This window comes from Lithobates pipiens, unplaced genomic scaffold, assembly GCF_037356315.1.
Source record: "Lithobates pipiens isolate NorthernLeopardFrog02 unplaced genomic scaffold, aLitPip1_a1.2 Scaffold_13, whole genome shotgun sequence".
Taxonomy (NCBI): domain Eukaryota; kingdom Metazoa; phylum Chordata; class Amphibia; order Anura; family Ranidae; genus Lithobates; species Lithobates pipiens.
This window is the reverse complement of record NW_027507718.1, coordinates 4,826,328-4,848,266: the sequence shown is the minus strand read 5'-3', so window position 1 is coordinate 4,848,266 and position 21,939 is coordinate 4,826,328. Positions and strand designations below refer to the sequence as shown.

General features: G+C 41.4%; 1 protein-coding gene across 1 annotated transcript in view; it reads right to left on the bottom strand.

Moving 5' to 3' along the window:
* Positions 1 to 21,636, bottom strand: part of LOC143975995 (protein FAM240B-like) — a 149,060-nt gene extending 127,424 nt beyond the window's left edge. Inside the window, exon 1 of the mRNA XM_077478521.1 lies at positions 21,492 to 21,636. The gene's annotated coding sequence lies outside the window, so the exon portion shown is untranslated. The remainder of the gene's footprint in view (positions 1 to 21,491) is intronic.
* Between the last annotated feature and the right edge of the window lie 303 nt (positions 21,637 to 21,939).

Below are 21,939 nucleotides of genomic sequence, written 5' to 3'. Positions count from 1 at the left end.
CTCTGCTGAGAGACCCATAATTGGCCAAAGGCTGGGTGCTTTTGGCCAATCATGGCTCATGGAACACTTTCTACAGCTACAGTTTTTACTACACTTCTGATGGTGTACACAGTATACAATACAGTGCAGCCATTGTACACTTTCTAATATACTTCAGGCGTTGTACACAGTATCTAATACAGTGCAGTGTGGTGTTGCAAAACAAAAAATACATCACATCCGGAAGGCCACCAAGGAGAGGCAGACACTCACAGGCCACAAAAAGAGGGCAAGCAGCCTCTGTGTCTACAGTCAACAGTGGTGGTCGTGAACATGGTGTATCCTCTGCACGTGGCCGTGGGGCACGCTTGTCCTTTTTTGCTCCTGCTGGCCATTAGACATGTGCGATTAGTTTCATACAAAACGAAAATTCGTACAAATTTCCAGAAATTCGTACATTCGTATGAACCCGAAATACAAATTTTTATGCATGCGAATTCCGTACAAAATCAGAAATTTTGTTTACAAATTTCGGATCCAAATTCATACCGAAAATTTGTAATTGTTACGAAACGTTAACAAGCCTAAAAGTTAAAAACCCAGGAAGTCAGCACAGCACAGGAATGGTGGGAACCCCTCATTATGATAAATTCATCATAACGAAAATTCGTAATTGTTCAGAAAAGTTAATGAACGTAAAAGTTAAAAACCCAGGAAGTCGGCACAGCACAGGAATGGTGGGAACCCCTCATAATGATGAATTCATCATAACAAAAATTCGTAGATGTTACGAAAAGTTAATGAACCTAAAAGTTAAAACCCCAGGAAGTCAGCACAGGGATGGCGGGAACCCTATGGGATTTTCTATGCTTATGAATTTCAGATGAAATACGAAATTTCGTTAATGAATTTTGGAATTTTGAATGCAAATGAACAGAAACATGACTGGTGTTTTGTTCACCAATCAGAGGAAGTCAGCACAGCACAGGGATGGTGGGAACCCCTCATAATGGGTACAGCGTTTGTACAGACCCAGGAACTCAGCAGAGGGATGGTGGGGACCCCTCATAATGGACACACAGCAAGTGTACAGACCTGGGAACTCAGTACAGGGATGGTGGGGACCCCTCATAATGATAAATTCATCATAAAGAATGCTTGTAATTGTTCCGAAAAGTTAACAAACCTAAAAGTAAAAAACCCAGGAAGTGAGCACAGCCCAGGGATGGTGGGAATCCCTCATAATGATAAATTCATCATAACGAACTTTCGTTATTTTACCGAAAAGTTTCCGAATCTAATGAAATAAATGTTTCATACGGAACGAAACGGAACAAAACAAAACACATTTTTTGATGGCGCCCATGTCTACTGGCCATGTTATTGGGCCACAACATGCAAAAGAGTTGGTGGAGTGGATAACAAAGCCATCCTCATGCTCCTCATCCTCTGTCACCCAGGCTCAGAGTAGTTTGCCTTTCAACTCAGCAGCCAAAGCAACCTATTCCACCGGCTCCTTGTCCACAGTCACTTCTTCTCTAGCCCCACCATCATGCATGCGGGGGTCCCCAGAACTATTCAAACACATTGTCGGTTATATGCTGCTTGAGGATTCGCAGCGATTTGAAGGCTGCAATGTTGGTTCCCAGGTTGAGGAAGGGAGTAACGTGAGCCTAGAGAGAGGGGGTGCCACAGAAGGACAAGAAACTGGCAGTTATGTTTTGAAGCAGGGCCTGTTCCTTCACCCAACAAGAGTATCTGTGAGGGGTTACAGTGTTGTGGCACCATCACCACCACCACCCAAGACCCAATTTTTCTGCCCCTGTTTAACAGGGGAATATAACTACAATTCTTGAGATAATATTTCACAGCAGGGCCTGTCCCTGTGCCCAACAAGAGTAACTGTGAGGGCTTACAGTGTTCTGGCTCAATTGTATGCAGAGTATATAGGGAAGGCCATATAGTATATATACTGCTGTTCAGAGTATATATAGTGCCTGGGTGCCTGGGGGACCAAATGCCATTTTTTAAAAAATGATGCAGGGTTCCCCTTAATATCCATACCAGGCCTGAATGGCCTGGTATGGATTTTGGGGGGATATCCACGCCTTTTTTTGTGGTATTTTTGGTATTTTTATCTATATTGCCAGGATCCGACAATACATTACAGCCATGAGCAGTTTTAAATTAAGTTTTTTCCTTTAGAAATATAATTTTGCTTTAGTACTGTTATAAACATGGGAAGGATGCACTACTTTACAGGCATACTAAGGACACCCCCCAGGCATGAAATTTAAATGAATATTTAATTTTTATTGTTTCACTTTAAGCATTATTAAAATCACTGCTCCTGAAAAAACATCAGTTTTTAAAACTTTTTTTTCCATTGATACGTTTCCCGAAACACTTTTTAATTGCAATAAATTTTTATTGAAAATTTTAACATAAGGTAACAGAGATATACCTACATACATGGTGAATCAAAATTTCACTTACAATATAAATATGAAGCACATAAGACACGCACAGGATATATAATGTAGAGAAGGTTTCTAAGAGCATAAGTACATCACAGCTGGTTTATCAGAACGATAGGCAGAAGATAATAATAAGGATAGCCTATATATCCAGTCTGTTCCCCAATGTGGAGAAGAGAAGAGGCCTCCCCTCCGGCACCCCTAGTGGGTACTCACTGTGCTCAGAGGGGGAAGACCTCCACCCACCCCGGAGACATTAAACAAATCAGGTGACATCCACTGCGCTGTATCCTGGTAAGCGTAGTATGGCTTGTAGGTAAAATAAGAATATAGAGCGGGTGAAGAGCACCCAAGATTTCAACGAGTATAGAATAAAACAAAGATGGAAGAAATAAAGAATAGAAGAGAACAAAAAGGCAGTAAAGTAGTAGAACAAGAATAAAGAAAGAAAAGAAAAGAAAGGCTTGAGTTTTGGAGTTTTAATACAGATGACCTCGTGATCCTTCACAAGTCTAAGTTATTGTAACTCTACAATCATATCAGTTTAGAATTGGTAAACCAGTTAGTCCACCTTTCCCAATTAGCTCTGGCCACGCCGAGCCTGCCTTGGGTTGAAGCAAACAGGGTTTCATACATAGCATGTGTGTTGGTAGTCATGACAATTTCCCCGAACGTGGGTGCGTTAAGATCTTTCCAGTGGCGCGTTAGGGCTAGTTTGGTGCTCAGTATAATATGGGAAACAATCGTTCTGGCTGGTTGGGGTATTTGATCAATATTTAGAAATAAGATGGCCAGTGCCGGGTCAGCGGGGATGGGAAATTGTGCTATTTGTGAGCACAAGTGAAACACCCTATTCCAAAGTGTCCGTATTTTAGGACACTCCCAAAGGATGTGGTACAAGGTGCCGGGGTGTTGACATTGTCTCCAACAAAGTGGAGATGCAGTGGGGGCAAATTTGGATATCTTATAGGGAGTAATGTACCAGCGACGCAATATTTTTTGTGTCAGTTCCCAAAGGTTGATGCATTTGGTGGATGCGTAAGCTACTTTCAGCGCGGCTCTCCATTGGGCTTCTGTAAATGTTTTCCCCAAGTCCTTTTCCCAAGCGTGAATGTTGGAAGTTTTGCGGAATGTTAGTTTGTCGTTGAGGGTGTTATAAAAAAGAGATATCCCCTTTAGGTTAGTAGAGGGTTTAGTAAGATATAAAGCAATCTTCCAGGGGAGTTGTATATCTGGGATATTGTGAGATTGGAAAAGATGCTTGATTTGGATGTATCTATAACTATCCAAATCTGCCAGGCCGTATTCAATTTGTAATGTGCGAAATGTTTTCATTGCTGGACCTATCATAAGATCCTCAATGTGTTTTATACCTTTTGTTTGCCAATGAGATATTTGTAGGTCGGGGATGAGTGCACTGAGACTACCAAGAGGGACTTTTAAAGTAGAAGTAGGGACGGTAAAAGTTTGCGCAAGAAGTACCCTCCAAGCTCGTAGAGATGCCACTATAGAGGGGGCCAAATTGGCAAGGTCGGGAGCATTGGCTACGTGGGTCAGTAAATAGTTGTACAGGCTAGAGTTGGGGATTTGGTTTTCCTCAAGATCCTGCCATCGCGTGGGGGGTGAGTCAGGGAACCACGTCCTCAGTTGGGCTAGTATGGAAGCTATGTAGTAATCATAGATCTGTATATTGCCCACTCCCCCTGCTGTTCTCGCGGTCAGTGAGTCTTTGAAGGCCCACCTGGCCCTTTTCCCTCTCCACAGAAAATTGTTTATTATTGCTTGTACTTCAGTAAAGTATTTAATGGGGACAGGGATGGGAAGGGACCTGAACAGATAGAGTAGTTGGGGCAAAACTATCATCTTTACTGCTGCCAATCTGCCTGACCAGATGAGTTCTGTTTTATCAAGGGCTTGCAATTTAGATGGTAGGGATTTAAGAAGAGGGATATAATTATTGGTATATAATTCCCCGGATGTGGGGGTCAAGGTGATTCCCAGATACTCTATGCCCTTCTCACTCCACCTATAGGGGAACCGTGCGCTAATTCTCGACTGCATATCCTTGTCCACGCCCATGCCCAAGATATAAGACTTGTTCTCATTAACCTTATAATAAGACAACGTGGTAAATAGTCTCAGAGTGTCGTGTACCGAAGCCAAAGACTTTTCAGGGTTCGTGAGCATCAAGATAATGTCATCAGCGAACAAGCTTATCGTGTGTTCAGATGTTCGAGTTTTGAATCCAGTGATATTGGGGTGGGATCTTATATGTTCCGCCAGGGGTTCTAAAATTAAATTAAAGATCAAAGGGGAGAGTGGACATCCCTGGCGCGTTCCATTTGATATTGGGAAGGGGGCAGAAAGTACACCCGAGGTGTATACCTTCGCTGAGGGATTCGAGTAGAGGGCCGTTATAGCCGAAAGGATCATACCAGAGAATCCAAATTTGGTTAAGACTGCTTTCATATATCCCCAGTGGACCCTGTCGAAGGCCTTCTCCGCGTCCAACGCAAGGAGCAGAGAAGGCCCCCGCCCAGCGCCAGCCAGATGGATGATATTGGTCAGCCTCCTCGTGGCATCTGAGGTTTGTCGTCCTTTCGTAAACCCAGTTTGGTCGGGATGTATTAAACAGGGCAGAATATTTACTAGCCGGTTTGCTATAAGTTTGGCATAGACTTTCACGTCCGTGTTTAGTAAGGATATAGGACGAAAATTGGCTGGTGTATCAGGGGTCTTACCTGGCTTCGGCAAAGTCACTATGATTGCACTCAACATTTCGTGTGGGAAGGAAGAGGAGGCGGCGGCAGCGTTAAACACTTCTGTCAGACAAGGCAGTAAATACGTTTTAAACGTCTTATAGTAGTCTCCGGAAAAACCGTCAGGTCCAGGGGATTTAGATCCAGGAAGTGAGTCAATAACTTTGAGAATTTCGTCAGACGTAAAAGGTGTATTAAGTTGTTCCACGTGTTGTGAGGATAGAGTAGGCAAGGATAGCTGTTGTAAAAAGTCATTAATCAAGGAAGGTGAGGGCTGAGTAGTGGTAGAGTCGTCTTTTAAGTTATATAAGGAACCATAATAGTCGCTAAATGCGTCTGCAATATCTCGTGGGCGTAACATCTTATGTTTGCTAGTAGGGTGAAGGATGTAAGGAATTTTTGATTTCAGTCTATGACCTTTAAGTCGGTATGCAAGTAGTTTTCCTGCCCTGTTGCCCTGAGTGTAATATGTCATTTTTAGTCTTTTTTGTCTGTTTTTCAAAAGAGTCCAGTAAAAGGAGCCTCAGGTCGTGTCTCAGTCTGTGGAGCTGTTCAGTCAAAGATTGGGAAGTGGCCCGTTTGTTTTGTGATTCTAAATCACAAATTTTGTTAGTAATGTCGCGTATCCTCTGCTGCCTCCGCCTCCTCTCCCCAGCTCCCAGTTTAATAAAAATCCCCCGAATATATGCCTTATGGGCATTCCAGAGCACAAATTTATCAGGCATCGAGGGCCCGTTGAGGGAGAAAAATTCCCCCAAATGGTCCTCGATATACGATCTACATTCAGGCAGTTGCATAATGTATGAGTTCGCCCTCCAGAGAGGGATTGATTCAAATGTAGAAGAGTTTTTCAGAGACAGCGTGATAGACGCGTGGTCAGACCACGTGATGGTGTTGATAGATGCCGATAGTGCCTTAGATAGTGTGTGTTGATCGACCAAAAACAAATCTATTCGCGAGTATGTGTGGTGAGGGGCAGAAAAAAAAGTGAAGTCTCGCTCCGTTGTATGCAAACATCTCCATACGTCATAAACATCCTCGCTATGCAGTGTGCTGCCCAGAGATAGGGGTATGCGTTTGGACGTGGAGGTAGTGTCAATGGACGTATCAGGTACGATATTAAAGTCACCACAGATTACCATCGATCCTTGGCCATGTTTCCGAGCCTTCTTCATAATTTTGTGAAAGAAACAAACTTGACGGGTATTGGGGGCGTAGACATTTACAATGGTGTAAGTTGTTTGATTTATATCACATGACACAATCAAGTAGCGACCCTGAGGATCAGCAATCGCCGTATGTAAATTAAAAAGGACAGAGTCTCTGATTGCTATCATTACCCCTTTCGTTTTAGAAGTGGCATTTGCGAAAAACGTGTGTGGGAAGTTCTTATGTTTACAGACAGGCGCTGCATGTTGGCAGAAATGGGTTTCCTGGGCGCAGAGGACGTCTGACCCAGTGGATAACGCTTCTTTCCACATAGACTTCCTTTTCATAGGGTGGTTGAGTCCTTTAGTATTAATAGATAAGAAGTTAATGGCCATGGGAATAGTCGGGGGATGAAAGTGTGATATGTGCTGTATACATAAAAAGAGAGTAGAAGACGTCTTCTAGAGGTGTTAGCAGGTGTAAAATGACCACTCCATGGGGAAGGTACTCACATTTAAGCCGAGATTGAGTGTGGTCTGTAAACCGCTTTTGAAGTTGGTCTTGCAAGCTGCTGTCCGTACGATGAACAGGTGGTCTTAAGGTGAGTTGCCGGATTCGTAGGAACTGGTAAAACTCCAGGAAAAAAGAAAATGCATGTAAAGTAACTGAATGAAAAAAAAAGAAGAAAATCCAACTTGTATAAACATAACTAAAATATTGAAAGAAAGAGAGCATGATAAGCTCTAACTTAGATCCAAGACACCCCTCTAGGGGGAAGGGGTGAGTAGTAAGCAACCGAGTGTTGCTCAGGTAATTCGGGGTAACAGTTCAGGCCCAACGAACGACCTGCCTCCCCAACTAGAGGAGAAAAGACCCCGTTGGTGTACAATCAAACTTGTGAGTTGGCGTTTCGTGGTGTCGCTGACTTCCAGTCCGGGCTGAGCATCCGACGATTGGAGGCGTCTGCATTGTTGTCCTTAGGATCAGGGAGAATCTTCCATTCTTTTAGTAAGGTAATACCTTTGTCCAAGGAATCTATGACAAACAAGCGTTCCTGATATGTGATCGTAATTTTGGTAGGATACCCCCAACGATAGGGGATTTGATGGTTGCGCAAAACTTTCGTGATCGTATTTAGGTTTCTTCGTTTTTGTAGTGTATGTTGGGACAGGTCAGCATAAAACTGAAGGTGTTGGTATTGAGGAGGGAGCTGCTCCTGCTTACGAACGTACTGCATCAGTTGTTCCTTTGAGTAATAGAAATGCATACGAAGAATCACATCCCTGGGGATTTTGTCTGGGAGATACGAAGGTTTTGGTAGTCGGTGTATCCGGTCGATAGACAGTTCAATGGCTGAAAGATTGGGTAGTAAAGAGGTGAACAGGTCAGTAGCATAGGAGCGCAAATCCGAGGCTTGGATGGATTCAGGAATTCCTCTAATCTTGAGGTTGTTCCTCCTGGACCTGTCCTCAATGTCAGCCAGCTTATCTCTAACCCATGTGGACTCCCCTTCTTGCAGGTCGTGCGCATCCACCAAGTCATTTATGGTGGAAGCAAATTCCCCCATCTTGCCTTCCAAATGATCAACCCTGTCTTCCACCTTTCTCACAGCTCCGCTAAGTCTATTCATGCAGCCCATCAAGTCAGCTTGGAGTGTGCTCCTCAGGGAGACCAGCATGTCCTTCAGTACCGTATCCAGCACTGGTTGATTGGTAGTAGGATAATTGGAAATAGAGTCATGGAGTTCCCTGGTGTCATCCTCAGAGTCTGCAGCCGGGCTCAGCGCGGGACTGCATCCAGAACCATCCAGCTTCAATTTCACTTTAGCTGGGCTCCCCGAGGGAGAGGATGCCGGTGGGGAAGCCTGGTCGCTGTAGGAGTCTATAATGTTAGGGGATGAGGTATTTGTGGGCAATTTTAGTTTATGCTTTGCAGTCAGTGGAGAAGGGTGGTCGGCGCCATCTTGCTTACCTTGATGGCGCGGTTGAAGGAAGAAATCCGTGAGCCGCTGAGGCTTCGATGAGCCTTTTCGCTTGCCCATCATGCTCACCAGGTGTGCCCCTCTCAAAACGCCAGGTATGTGGACGAATATCGGGGTCCTATTAGCCGCTTGTCGCCGTGTTGTCTTTGGGGAAGCAGGAGCTCTGGAATCAAACGTCCATTCGGTTCCGCTGCAGGCCACGCCCCCCTCCCGAAACACTTTTTATGGTAATACCTTGCATATAAGCCTTTCAAATTAGCATTATTTTCTGCTGCAAACTGTTCGGCTCATCCCTATTGCCTTACTGTGCTTCAAGATCCTGCATCTGCCAGTACCTTTTGCACAAAATTTAGTCCAGCACTCACTGCATCTCTTGCACTACCTAGAGCATCTTCCGGACAAGATCTACTAAAGGCACCCATGACACACTGGGGTCATTTATTTTAGTGCCAATATGTGATCCTGCAATCCCGGATAATAGCGCCCAATTAAGGCCAATTACTTCAACTCTCATAAACTGGGCGTACATGCAAATGGAAAGTCGCACTATTGCCAGTGAACATGCCTGTCAGATATAGAATAGGAATAGTAGACCCGGGTACTGCCGCAGGGGACATGTATAAATGGAGTTTTATTTTTTTAAATGGACGTTTTTTTAGGAGCAGTGATTTTAATAATGCTCAAAGTGAAACAATAACAATAACAATTTAAAATTGCTTGCGGCTGTAATGTAAAGAAAAAAAAACTGGTGTGGTTCCCCCCCACCAGTCCATACCAGGCCCTTTGAGTTTAGTATGGATATTAAGGGGAACTCCATGTCAAAAGTTTAAAAGAAATAGCATGGGGTCCCCCCCAAAATCCACACCAGACCCTTATCCAAGCAAGAAGCAGCCCGGCAGGTCAGGAAAGGGAGGGGGCGAGCGAGTTCTTCCCTCCTCCTAAACCGTACCAGGCCACATGCTCTCAATATAGGGAGGGTGCTTTGGGATCCCCCCAAAACACCTTATCACCATGTTGATGGGGACAAGGGCCTCATCCCCACAACCCTTGCTCTGCGGTTGTGGGGGTCTGCGGGCAGGGGGCTTATCGGAATCTGGTGTTCTCTTGCCGTCATCTTTTGTCACCATCGTCTCCTGCCACCATCACTCCTGCCGCCATCATCTCCTGCCACCAAGGCCTACTTGTCCCGCTGCTGTGTTCTTCCAGGCTGCCGTGTTCTTCCTCACCACTGTCTTCCTCCATTGTATTGTCACCCGCTGTCTGGCATCTCTTACACAGCCATGGGGTGTGACCATCCGATGACGTCACACAGATAGCCTGCCTTTTTTGTTTTGTTTTTTAATAAAGAGGGGGCGAGCTCTCCGTGTAATGATCTCGCAGTGCATTGACGATCTCGCAGTGCATTATGGGGCGTTCCGCAGGTGCTCAAATTCCCCGCGAACACCCCATAATGTTCTAAATTTGGCGAAAGGAAGAACACCTTATGTTCAAGTCGAACTTACGTTCAAGTCGAACATTTGGTCCGAATGTGATGAAAATTCAGCCATACAATCTGTATGGCTGAGTTTGCATCACATAGACATTGCATGTGATTTGCATTGTAGTTCACATCCGATGTCGGACAGTACAACAGTCTGAACCAGCCCTAAGGCCCCTTTCACACTTGTGCGACTTGTCCTGTTACTCCTGCGTCCATAGACCTTAAGATTACACAGGAATTGCTTAAAATCGCATCAAATTTGCAGCAAAAAGCATTGCAAAATCACCGGACTTTAAGGTCGCACAAGTGTGAAAGGGGCCTTATGGACCTCAAGTTGCATGAAAAGTCGGGCAAGTGTGAAAGGAACCTAATGAGATTCATTGATAAAACCTTTGAATTAGGCCCCATTTGCACTTGTGCGACCAATGCCTGTGTAATATTGTGGTGTATGGACCTCAAATTGCATCAAAGTCAAACCAAAGTACTGCAGGGATGACTTTGACACCCTTTCAGGGTGCACAAGTGAGAAATGGGCCTAGTTGAAAGGTAGTATCCATGAATCTCATTCCCACTGCTGCAACCTGAAAGTAACACTATTTTTCTGCCACTTTGCTGCTGAAACTTGGCCCCAACTTGTGGGAATGCCTGTGTAATATTGTGCCCTATGTACCTCAAGTCACATGAAAGTCCCACTAAAGTAGTATAGGGGCTACTTTGAAGTTGTTGCAACTTGAAGTAGCACAGATGTGAATGGTTATCATTGAGGATTATGGGGTACAAATTTTCATGCAACTTGGAGGTCCAAATTTGCTGGAAAAGTCACCCAAGTGTGGAACAAGTCATATATATTTTAATAGAAAGGAGCTCTCATTTATATTTGCATAGTCCTTACTGATTTACATCAGAAGAACAAATGCAGGAAGTGATGTGTGCACATGAGCCAGAAGCAAATGTGTGGCAATGCTTTTGTAGGGCTTTGGAAATTAAAGATGAATTCCTCGATTAATTGATTAATTTTTTTGATCGATCAAAATTCTTTTGATTGGTACTCACCTCTCCACCGGCTTCTGGGTCTTCAGGGAGTTCTGTCGGAGTTCCGGTGACATTACGGACATCAACGTTACTGGACTCCTCTCCCCTTCCCCAAGTGCCTCCGTCTGCTAACGAAGGGAAGGGGGGAGGAGTCCGGTGACGTTGATGTTCTGATTGAACGTAACGCGTACGGGGAAAAAGCTAGTAATGGCGTCACCCACTGCGGACTTACGGAACCAACACGATTGTCGGCTTTACATGCTGTGTTTTTATCATCTTTATGTGAGTAGTTTGTGTTTGAACACAAAAATTAAATCTTATACTTAAGCGGTGAGCACTTTCTACCTAAGACCTGGTGTCCTTGCTGAGATCTAAGGAGACATGAGAGAAGTTTATGGTCCATGTTAACCCTTTTGATACCCGCTTGCATGACCACCTTTTGCACAGGGGTCCATGGCATACGGTGAGAGTGATTAGTTAGACCAGAGGTGTGGGATTGTCATGTTACTGTGGAAAATAAAATTACTTATGTCAGTGCTACAGTTTGAATTTAAAATGTATTTGTGTGAACTGTGTAACAAGTTAAGTCATGGATTGTGGAAACTAACTAGTGTCGAGTGATTGTATGTAGTGTATACCACACTTATATTTTAGTGTTAGGACCACAGGTGCCGTGACGTGGCTCTATGGCTCACACACGTGTTTGCAAATGCGTGCGGACTAAACCCCTGTTTGCAAATGCATACTGTTAGACAGGTTAATTTGGTTGTCTGTGAGCTGGTGGTAAGTAGGCTTTGGTTTTTTCCTGGGCATTCCCCAGAAATTGTTACCTGTTTTAGCCTTCCAATGCCGCTTACTGCGATAGCCAGCTATAGATGAAGGCGGTGGCAAGTTTTTGTTATCACGTGTTATCACGTGTGTGTTTGTATTGGTCTAGCAGTGCACCAACACCTTTGCAGCCATTGTGCTATCGCTGGGTGTTTGGTGTGCTCCTGTACCTTTAAGGAGGGGTGGGCTCCCCCTCAGTCCACATGCTCTCATCTATCCATCAGAATGCATGTGCAGGGACACTTATATTTTAGTGTTAGGACCACAGATACCAGGGTGCCGTGACGTCGCTCTGTGGCTCACGCATGTGTTTGCAAATTTGGTTGCCTGCGAGCTGGTGGTAAGTAGGCTTTGATTTTTTCCTGGGCATTCTCCAGACATTGTTTATACCACCTTTACCACTGACTAATGCAGAGTTGCAATGCAAGGAGATCAGCTAAAAGTAGTTGGATCTGTATGTGTGTTATAATTAATTGAAATTAGTCGATTAATCGATTAAAATAAAAATCGATTAATCGAACACAAACATTTTAATCAGAAGCAGCCCTACAAATAAACAAATCAATGAACCCCACCCACACTAAATATAACTACCACATTAACCCCCACACTGAGTAAGCACAAGTACATATCCTACACTTAATCGGCAAATGAGCAGCACCTCTTCTTTGCTAAAAAGAGATCTCGCCATGTCTATCTAGATGGAGATCCAGACCAGCACAGAAACCTATGGGTGTTTACCAGTTCAGCTGAACTCGCATAATTTCATTCCCTCATATCAGTCCTATTTTAAAAAGAGCAAAAACACTGCGCTATTCAAATGTGTAACCAGTATACAAACAGCAGCTAACACAACATCTAGGTGTGCAAATGTGACAAAATAAGTTTTGTGAAAAACAGTGTAGCGCTTATTTGTTTTTACCACATTACAATGTGACCAATGTAGTCAATACATGTATTAGACTATGCAAAGAAAAATAAAAAAACACATTTAAACATTCATTGCTGTGTGTGCAAAGCTAGAATGTCCAGACAAATATAAAAAAATGTGTCCAAAGAAAAAATGGAACAAACAGCATGAAAACAAGTGAAGAGTTCTCCGAATTTTCCAAAGTATCTGTGTGTGATACGATGAAGTGAAGACAGTCCTACACCTTCTCCAAGGAATAATCACACAATCACCGCGTGAACCCTCCACCGCATAAAATGGGGGCTTACCAGATTTAATGGATCCTACTCAAAATTATATTTGGAGGATCATATATGCTTGTAGATATACATAGGCTGTTTTTTGGGGGGTTGTCCTTTTCTGGAAGACTTTCAAGTGTGGCTATTTCCTCTGCGGTATATCTCCATCCACATAAATCATCATAGGTAGTGGGATAGATATAAAGGAAGGAAGCAGGGACCACAATAGTGTAACTCCGTTTTTCGTTTCAAGTAATTTAATAAAAAATTATCAAACTCACGTGTACAAAGAACATAAGCGCTTTTTCAGTAAAATCTCAGGCTGCAGTGAAGTCCCTCATATCAGTCCTGACTGCGGGGGGAATTTCAGAGATATCTGTGCAAGTTTCTGAACAGATGTCAATGGAAATCGGACCCCAAGGTCACCAAAAGTAGTACAGAAATTACTTTTGGAAACTGCAGTGCCACATCGATTAGGACAGTGCAATTGCTGCCGATTTGGATTATGATTTTACAAGTCAAATCACATTCCAAATTGCACCAATGTGAACCAGGGCTGACACATACAACACTGCCTATCCACCAGCTGAATTCATTACGTGCAATTATCCACAGCTGTTATACACAAAGACTCCACCTAAACACCTTCATCATTTACTTGCAGGTGTGCTGAAGAGATTAAGTTTTCAATTATAATTTCTATGGGTATAAGTAAGATATTGCACTTCCCCAAAACCACCACCCCCAAAACGAATTAAAAAGAAGACAGAAAAGAGAAAAAACAACAAGCTCAATAATGTACTTTTATTTTGCTGACAGAAACCAAATTATGTACATTAATTTACTAGCATAAAAACATTATACAGTATATATGGTGCTACATTTAGCAAAACAGTTCGCAATTGGGTTTTAAGGGTGCTGCTCATAGAAGCTTACAATCTCCAATTTGTCTAAACTGGACACAGCTTTACATTCAGTGTATAACGGGGAACATATTTCCTAGTACAACTACTCACCCACCAACCTACATCACATTTTTATCTGCAAAATTATAGAAATATACTTAACAGTCATTATTCTTACAAAGCCTCCCAACATAATATTAAAAAGGCACATATTCAAACTATAACACTCACCACCACCCCACAATCAACACACATACATTGGGGACCATGTTCTGCTGGAAGTTGCATTTCTGTGTACATGATTAAGCAATGAGATCAAAGAGTAGAAGGTCAGCACATGCTTCCAAATCATGAATGCATGGTCAGACAGGAACAATACACACACAACATTGACAGCATGGCCACATAAACCCACTTTTGATGGAAAAATGCACAAGAATTTCAGCAAACAAACAGCCCTAGTTTGTCATTATGCACAATATCATTCCTTCTCCCCCACAAATCACAGCAAAATACCTGGCCTATTTTCAGGCCAAACTATCCCCCCCCCCCCCCCCCCCCCCCGAAAGCAGTTCTTTATATAAGATATGTTGGATTGTTAGCACACTGACACACACCCAATAGACATACACAACCACCAGTATCTTTCAATCTGTCTCTTCATGTATGTCTAAAGTGATTGCACCTGATGAGCAGGAACACATAATACTATTTGCAACTGAGTTAGCCCTTGGTTATGTGCATCAAATATCCATCTACAGGCCAAAGATTGAAGTCCATTTGCATGCACATAAACAAAGCAACAGTTTTCAAAGCATATGTACCTGTGCAGTGTAAACCCTACAATTTTAAATGTCCAAGTCCCTGGGAAAGATTAGCGTTAACAAACATTAACTTCAGAAAGTCCCTGGCTGCAATGAGCTTCCAATCTAAAATCCAAAACAAACTTTCTTACATTAGAGACTATTTTGACAGGAGACAAATAAAATGGCAGCATTTCTTTGGATTATGGTGAGAAACCCACATAAGGAGAATATATAAACTTCAACATATGCATTAGCATGTTGGGGAATTAAACCAGCTGCTAGATGGAATTGCTACCCACTTAGCCAGTGGGCAGCCTCACACATGTAGTCTAAATCTCTATGATGTAAATCACAAGCAATATACAATATAATTTCCTAAATTGGGACACCTGCCTTTATACGCACATGAACTGTAATGGCTTCCCAGTCTTAGTCCATAGGGTTTAATATTGATTTGGCCCACCCATTGCAGCTATAACAGCTTCAACTCTTCTGAACTATTCTGGGAAGGCTGTCCACAAGGTTTAGAAGTGTGTCTATGGGAATGTTTGACCATTCTTCCAGAAGTGCATTTGTGAGGTCAGACACTGATGCTGGACGAGAAGGCCTGGCTTACAGTCTCCGCTGAAATTCATCCCCAAGGTGTTCTGTTGTGTTGAGGTCAGGACTCTGTGTAGGCCAGTCAAGTTCCTCCATGCCAAACTCCCTCATCCATGTCTTTATAGACCTTGCTTTGTGCACTGGTCCAAATCATTTGGTGGAGGGGGGATTATGATGTAGGGTTGTTTTTTAGGGGTTGGGCTTGGCCTCTTAGTCCCAGTGAAAGAAACTCTTAAGGCATCAGCATACCAAGACATTTTGGACAATTTCATGCTCCCAATTTTGTAAGACCAGTTTGGGGATGGCCCCTTCCTGTTCCAACATGACTGTACACCAGTGCACAAAGCAAGGCCCATAAAGACATGGATGAGGGAATGTGGGGTGGAAGAACTTAACTGACCTGCACATAGTCCTGACCTCAACCTGATAGAACACCTTTTGGCTGAATTAGAGCAGAGACTGCAAGCCAGGCCTTATCATCCAACATCAGTGCCTGGCTTCATCCTGGAAGAATGGTTAAACATTCCCATAGACGCACTAAACCTTGTGGACAGCCTTACCAGCCTTCCCAGAAGCTGTTATAGCTGCAAAGCGTGGGCCAAATCTAATTTTAAACTTACGGACTAAGACTGGGCTGCCACTAAAGTTCATGTTTGTGTAAAGGCAGGTGGCTCAATACTTTTGGCTAGATAGTGTATCTGGCAAGATTTACAATGGTGGTGGAACCCTCCTACACAAAAATACTACATTTAGACATAATTTATAATTTTAGGGCCTCAGTCAGGAGTTATGTTTAACAACATAGGGAAATGTGACAAATTCTCTACATAAGGCATGTTTGGGATTCAAACCCAGACCCTTAGAGATACTAAGCAGAAGTTCAAACCGCTAAGCCACAGAGCTGCCACATGTGGAAACCTCCTACACATAAATACACATATACTGCATTTATTTGGACATATAGGTGGTGGAATTACATTACTCAAGGGTTAGTCTTCTTGATTTATTCTGTAATATTTGGTGGTTCTTGGTGGGTGAGTGTAGAATAGTGATGTTACCCTCTAATTTTTTGGGAATTCCATTTTGTTTTCTGATGCTGGTACACATATCACATTTTTTTGGGCTCAAATTATGATTATTTGGAAAACATAAAAAAAAAAAAAAAAAATTGACTCATTTTAAATTTGCATCAGCAATGGTATTGTTTGTGGTTTGTAAAGTTTGGGTAAAGATTGTTGTGAGATGGAGAGTAACAAGTGAAAGTGACAGAGAAAAATATATTTTACCAAAACATCAAAACATTCCCCATTCTAGCATTCTTAAAAACAAAAGAGATGAAGAAGAAGGAAGGAAAATGTATTTCAGAAAAAGATACATTTCATCTCAACATTAAAAGTATTTATTTGGAAAAGTTACATATGTACCATTAGAATCAATGGCTGAAACTTGCATTGGACTATATAGCGTGGATTTTCACTCTCAAAAACACATTTTAGCCCAGCGCTAATTTTGGTATTTACTATAGCACCCTGTAAAAAAGCCATGGGAGCTGAAATGGGAGTAGTTTGTATGTCTGAGCATGCTCAGTTGTGCTGGCACCTAGTTGTACAGAGATGGGGAATTTATCTCTTCTCAGACATTTAAAGATATTTCAGTGTAGAAGTAATTTTTTCATACAGTTTAAAAGCAGATTATCTTTAAACAATATACTGCATATTTTAGTAGCTTTTAGGCAATTACATCATGCTCTAAACATTATTTCCATGTGCACTACTCCAGGTTTTAGCAGAGAAAGGGTTTGGGCGCTATTTGTTTTCAGGGAGCTATAGTAAATTAGATTTTGGGAGTATTTTTTTACCAACACTATAGTGAATACTGTTTTAGCACTAATTAGCATAATTAGCGCTAATTAGCGCTAATTTGCGGCAATTAGCAGTGCATCGCTATAGTAAATGAGCCCCACTGTGCCCTGTTATACCCTGTTATCAACTCTGCAGCAAATGGGTCAGGAGGTGTTAGGGAAGCCCTTTTGTCAACTATCTGTTGTGGCACTTGTTAAAGGATAAATTCACTTTTAATAAAACTAAATAATAAATGAACTTTTTTGGGAGGTAAAGAAAATGTGCATTTGTTATGTTTTTCTAAGGAGCCTGCAGAGCTTTGCACCCACAATCAGCAGATTACAGGTGTAATGTCAAGCTCCTGCATACACTCAACATAGCTGTCTACTCATACCTCATACGGGAAAGCAGTTACCTAAAAGCAGGATCAAGATCAATGGACTACAAGAGCGATCACCAGTGCCCTTTCAGCTCATTTGAAACTATAAGCAGTATTGGTAGGCATTCATTCACAGGAAACTGTGAATGAATGACGCGGCCAAGTAGGTGGAGCCCCACACAACCACATTGTTTTCAAACAGTGACAGCAAATGTAGGGAGAGATCCACAGCCCGCTCTCACGGGGGGGGGGGGGGGGGGAGATGGTGCAAATGCTGGAGCATGTTACATGTTCCACCCTAAAAACATGTTCCAAAGGTGAACGTATCCTTTTACCCTTAAAAGCACTTGGACAACTAACCCCTCTGACAATTGGCCAGAGTGAATGGCATGATTCTATTGGATACAGTTCTGACAAACTGCAGAATATTTATCTGCAGTTGAACATTCCTTGGACCCAGATGACACTCCCCCTTCTGAACTCTATCCTCCCCCCATCCCTCCTTTTCTTAAGCAACACCATCTGATCCCAATAACAACCCCAACTACCCCAATCATGTCTCTTCCCCCATTCTTCTTGCCCTTAACGATAAATGTTCTAATTTGTACATCAGGTGATACATCATATTTGATGGTATGTGTTACCTACCTGTGAAAATAATCTTTGCATTGGTTATTATAGGCTTCAGTAAATAAAATAAATAAAAACAACAACAAAATCAAGGGAAGTAAATGATTGCTGTATTCTATGGAAATATTGAACACCTAACAACTTTATATTTTCTTCTGCATTTTCCTTCAAAATAATTCTCCACTGATATCAATGTGGGGAACTCTCTATTACTTTGTAAATGGTTTAAGTTTAAAGATAGCAATGCTAGAAACAGCATGGGAAAAAAGAGCTAGATTGTCATAATGGAAGGTACCACCCTCTTTGCTACAGCCACTGGCCTACTACAGCTGTCCCCATTCCTCTATTGAATAGATTAATGCAGTGTAGCCCATCCCCCTTAGTAGGAAACCAGCCAATGAGAGGACAGATATATTTACCATTGCAGATTACAAACCATTTTCAACCAAATGTCCCACTGCCACCAAACATTGCAGTAGATTTACTCACTGGCCAGTGGTTAGTCAGAATTCAAAGTCTTGGTCACCAGTATTTAGCCTTATTTCTGGCACTCTGTATTGGATTATTAAATGATTGTTATTACTATTCCATTACTAATTCCAATTGTTCTGCTATTATTATCCAGTGGCTGCAGAGGATATATTTGAGGTTAATTGATTTGGGGGGGGTGTATATGTGATGGGGTGGGAATAGGTATATGAATTGATTGGGATGGGAGGGGGAGCTGGGCTATGTGCTAAATTTAAAAAAGATAATATATGCACAGTTTGCTGTAAGAAAAATATCCTCTTGCCCATTGTAACCAACTTTTAGGCCTGATTCACACCTATGCATTTTTAGTGCTTTTTGCATTTTGCAGATTTGCACTCCAGAACGTGTTCCATAGGAAACCATGTTAGATGGACTGTAGTGCAAATCTGCAAACGCAAAAGCACAAAAAATGCATAAGTGTGAATCAGGCCTGAGTAATAATTTCTGCAGTACAGGACTGAAAGTAAAGCAAGGATTGTAATTATTTGTTATGGTCAACAATATTTTCTACATTTTGTACTTTAGTCTTGATAGACCAGAAATGCTACAAACAAATATTAGCATGGAATAAAAAATTTTGTTCCATTTCCCAATGTTCGTGGCATGATTCAGATACAATAGAGAGCACACCTTACAAGTGCTGAACAGCATATGTGCATTATGGGTGGAAAGAGGGTCTTTGCAGTTCTAAAACACATTTTCATAATTTCTTGGTTTGGCATTATTTGGAAGTAATTGAAGCCACAGCTGTACACCTGTGTTTTGTAGAATTTCTTAAGAGCAAAAAATATGGCATATAAAAGTGCTTTCAGAGATCAAAGGGTGAGCTGTTTCTGCAATACTTTAATGTTCTGGATCAACAGTTAAGGGCACTCTGAAAACAAGTAAGTGCTTTGCAAGGTTTTACATTCAATCAATCCATCTGGTGACCATAAACAAATGGGAGGCTATTTTCTGTGACTAAAGCTTACAGAAAACACTGGATATATCCCAATACATTGCATTATTTTAGTAGATGTCTTCCTAGAGAATGCATAAAAAAAAGCTGTTCCAAAAATATCTTCTACAGAGCTTTTGATTAATAAAAGTATGTCATGCTGTGAGACCTGAAGATGAAAAAAATAAGCATGTACTTCAAATGAAGCATAGAAATTTAAATATCTATTTTGCATTTACAGTAGATCAACGTATTACATGATTAGAGAAAGATGTACATGCAAATGATATAACTACTTCAGCTATTCATAAAGAGATACAGATAAAGTCTAGATATCTTGGAAAAATAAAAAAATGATTTGATGATCATTACACAACTGAATAACTAGCCCTGTCTGAAAGACAGCATCCTTTTAAAACAAATAGCTAGTGACAGCACCATGTCGTGTCATAATGTCACCTCCTGAACAAAGTTTCATTAACACCCAAAGTCACACCAGAGCTTGGCTCTTAGTCAGTAATCCAATACTAACTGCTCAATATTTTCTTGATGAATTCTCACTTTCTGTATGCGTGAAATCAAAAGCCAGCTCCTTGGCAATTGATTACATTCAAAGAATTATGCTTTAAGCATTGAAGCTAATTACAATTTTTGATTAAAACATAAATGCAAACAGAGCAGTCTTAAGAGGTAACTCAGATACACTAATTCAAAAATCTGTATGCTATCCAGCAATGGGAAGTAGGACCACAACTGTAAAACAATGAAACTATTAAACTTTATTAGAAATGACAAAGTGAAAGATACGAAATTATGCTATTATAAATATAAGTGAAGGCTTTCTCAAGAGAGGGAACATCTCGCAATATTCTAGTGTTAGCAGAACATTTTGTTTTAGACCTAATTTGCTAAGAATTGTATGGTGTATGGGGCAAAAATGGCTCCATTGATAATCAATATCAGTTTAGCAGCTACTAGATATCTAGTGGACAAGATGAAAAATAAAAAAATAAATAAAACCATTAACAACTTTTGTCAGTGTACAAACTGTCCATCTCATTCTAATATTCCTTGCGTGGCCCAAAGTTTGGTTTGGGTAAGGAAACTTTATTCTGAGAAGAATCAACTCATTCAAGAAAACAAATATGGTAGGAAGAGAAGAAGACGAGGACCATCAATAGGGTGGATAGATACAGTCACAAAAATGATAAAGATGCTGTTATGAAGGCTTAGGACCCAAACAGAAGACAGATCATTCAGGAGAAGCAAATTCCAAGTGGTCCAGTAGTCAATATCTGCACTTAATAAAAGCAATAATAATGATCTTTTTTAAACTAGCCATAACAGGAAAGGGCTCAAAATAGGGCATAAGTGTAAATTTCTTGGGTTAAAGAGATATTTCTTTCCCTACAACTCAACTTGGATTTCTCATAAGGGGCACAGAATTGCTGAGGTTTTTTAAAACCATTTCCTTATCAGTCAAATGAAAGTGGTACAGTCATATGTATGCCACTTGTTGAATCACATAAAATAAGCATAATAAAATGCTTTTGGTGGTACTATTTTAAGATATGCATCAGTACACAAATACAGGTTGTCTAAAATTAATTTAATTGACTAAGAACCTGTTCACCCTAACATTTTCTACTATCCATGCTTATAATGCTTACATTAATCTTTGTTTTTTGAATGGATGATGGTGTACAACAAGTTGTTCAGTTTTTTCGACTGCACAGTGTTTTAGGCACTTGAAATAAATTGCTTGCATGTATACAAATTTTCTTTAGCTCAGAAAATGTAATGGTCCTTTGATAATTTTTCATTTGTAGTCATGCAAATAAAGTATTTGCTTGCTAAACGAAAATCTCTTAATAGCAGTAAGCTGGATGGAAAAAAACACAGTTAGAAAAATATTGTCAGCATTGTATTTTCTGCTTTTCTTATAATAAATCAGCAGCTATGAGGAGACAGAGCAGATTCTAGTCTTACCTTTAGGAGCTGTGCTCACACAGGGCTGACAAGTAACCTGCCCTACCAAGCTTTAGCTAGTTATCAGTTCTGCCTCTGAAGCAGGTTCAATCCCTTGGTGTTATTGGAAGTTATATAGCAACGAACATATCAATGGCAGGGCTTGGAGTCACATAACAAATACCTGCCTGATCTTTTTATTCCATGTCCGTTAAGGTTTTTCCCTCACTGAACCAAGCTAGTTGACAACCTTAGAGCAAATGCATTGGATTTTCTCTAAAGCATGCCCTGTGTAAACACAGTTGTAGTATGCCATAATGAGACATATTTAGCAGCACTTAATTATAAGCCCATGAGTATACTTTTAAACACTGTATAGGCACTTTACTCCATTTTGTATTGTACATTAAATCTTTTGCAATATGATACAGCACTGAGAAGAAAGGCTGGAATGTAGTGCGATCACAGT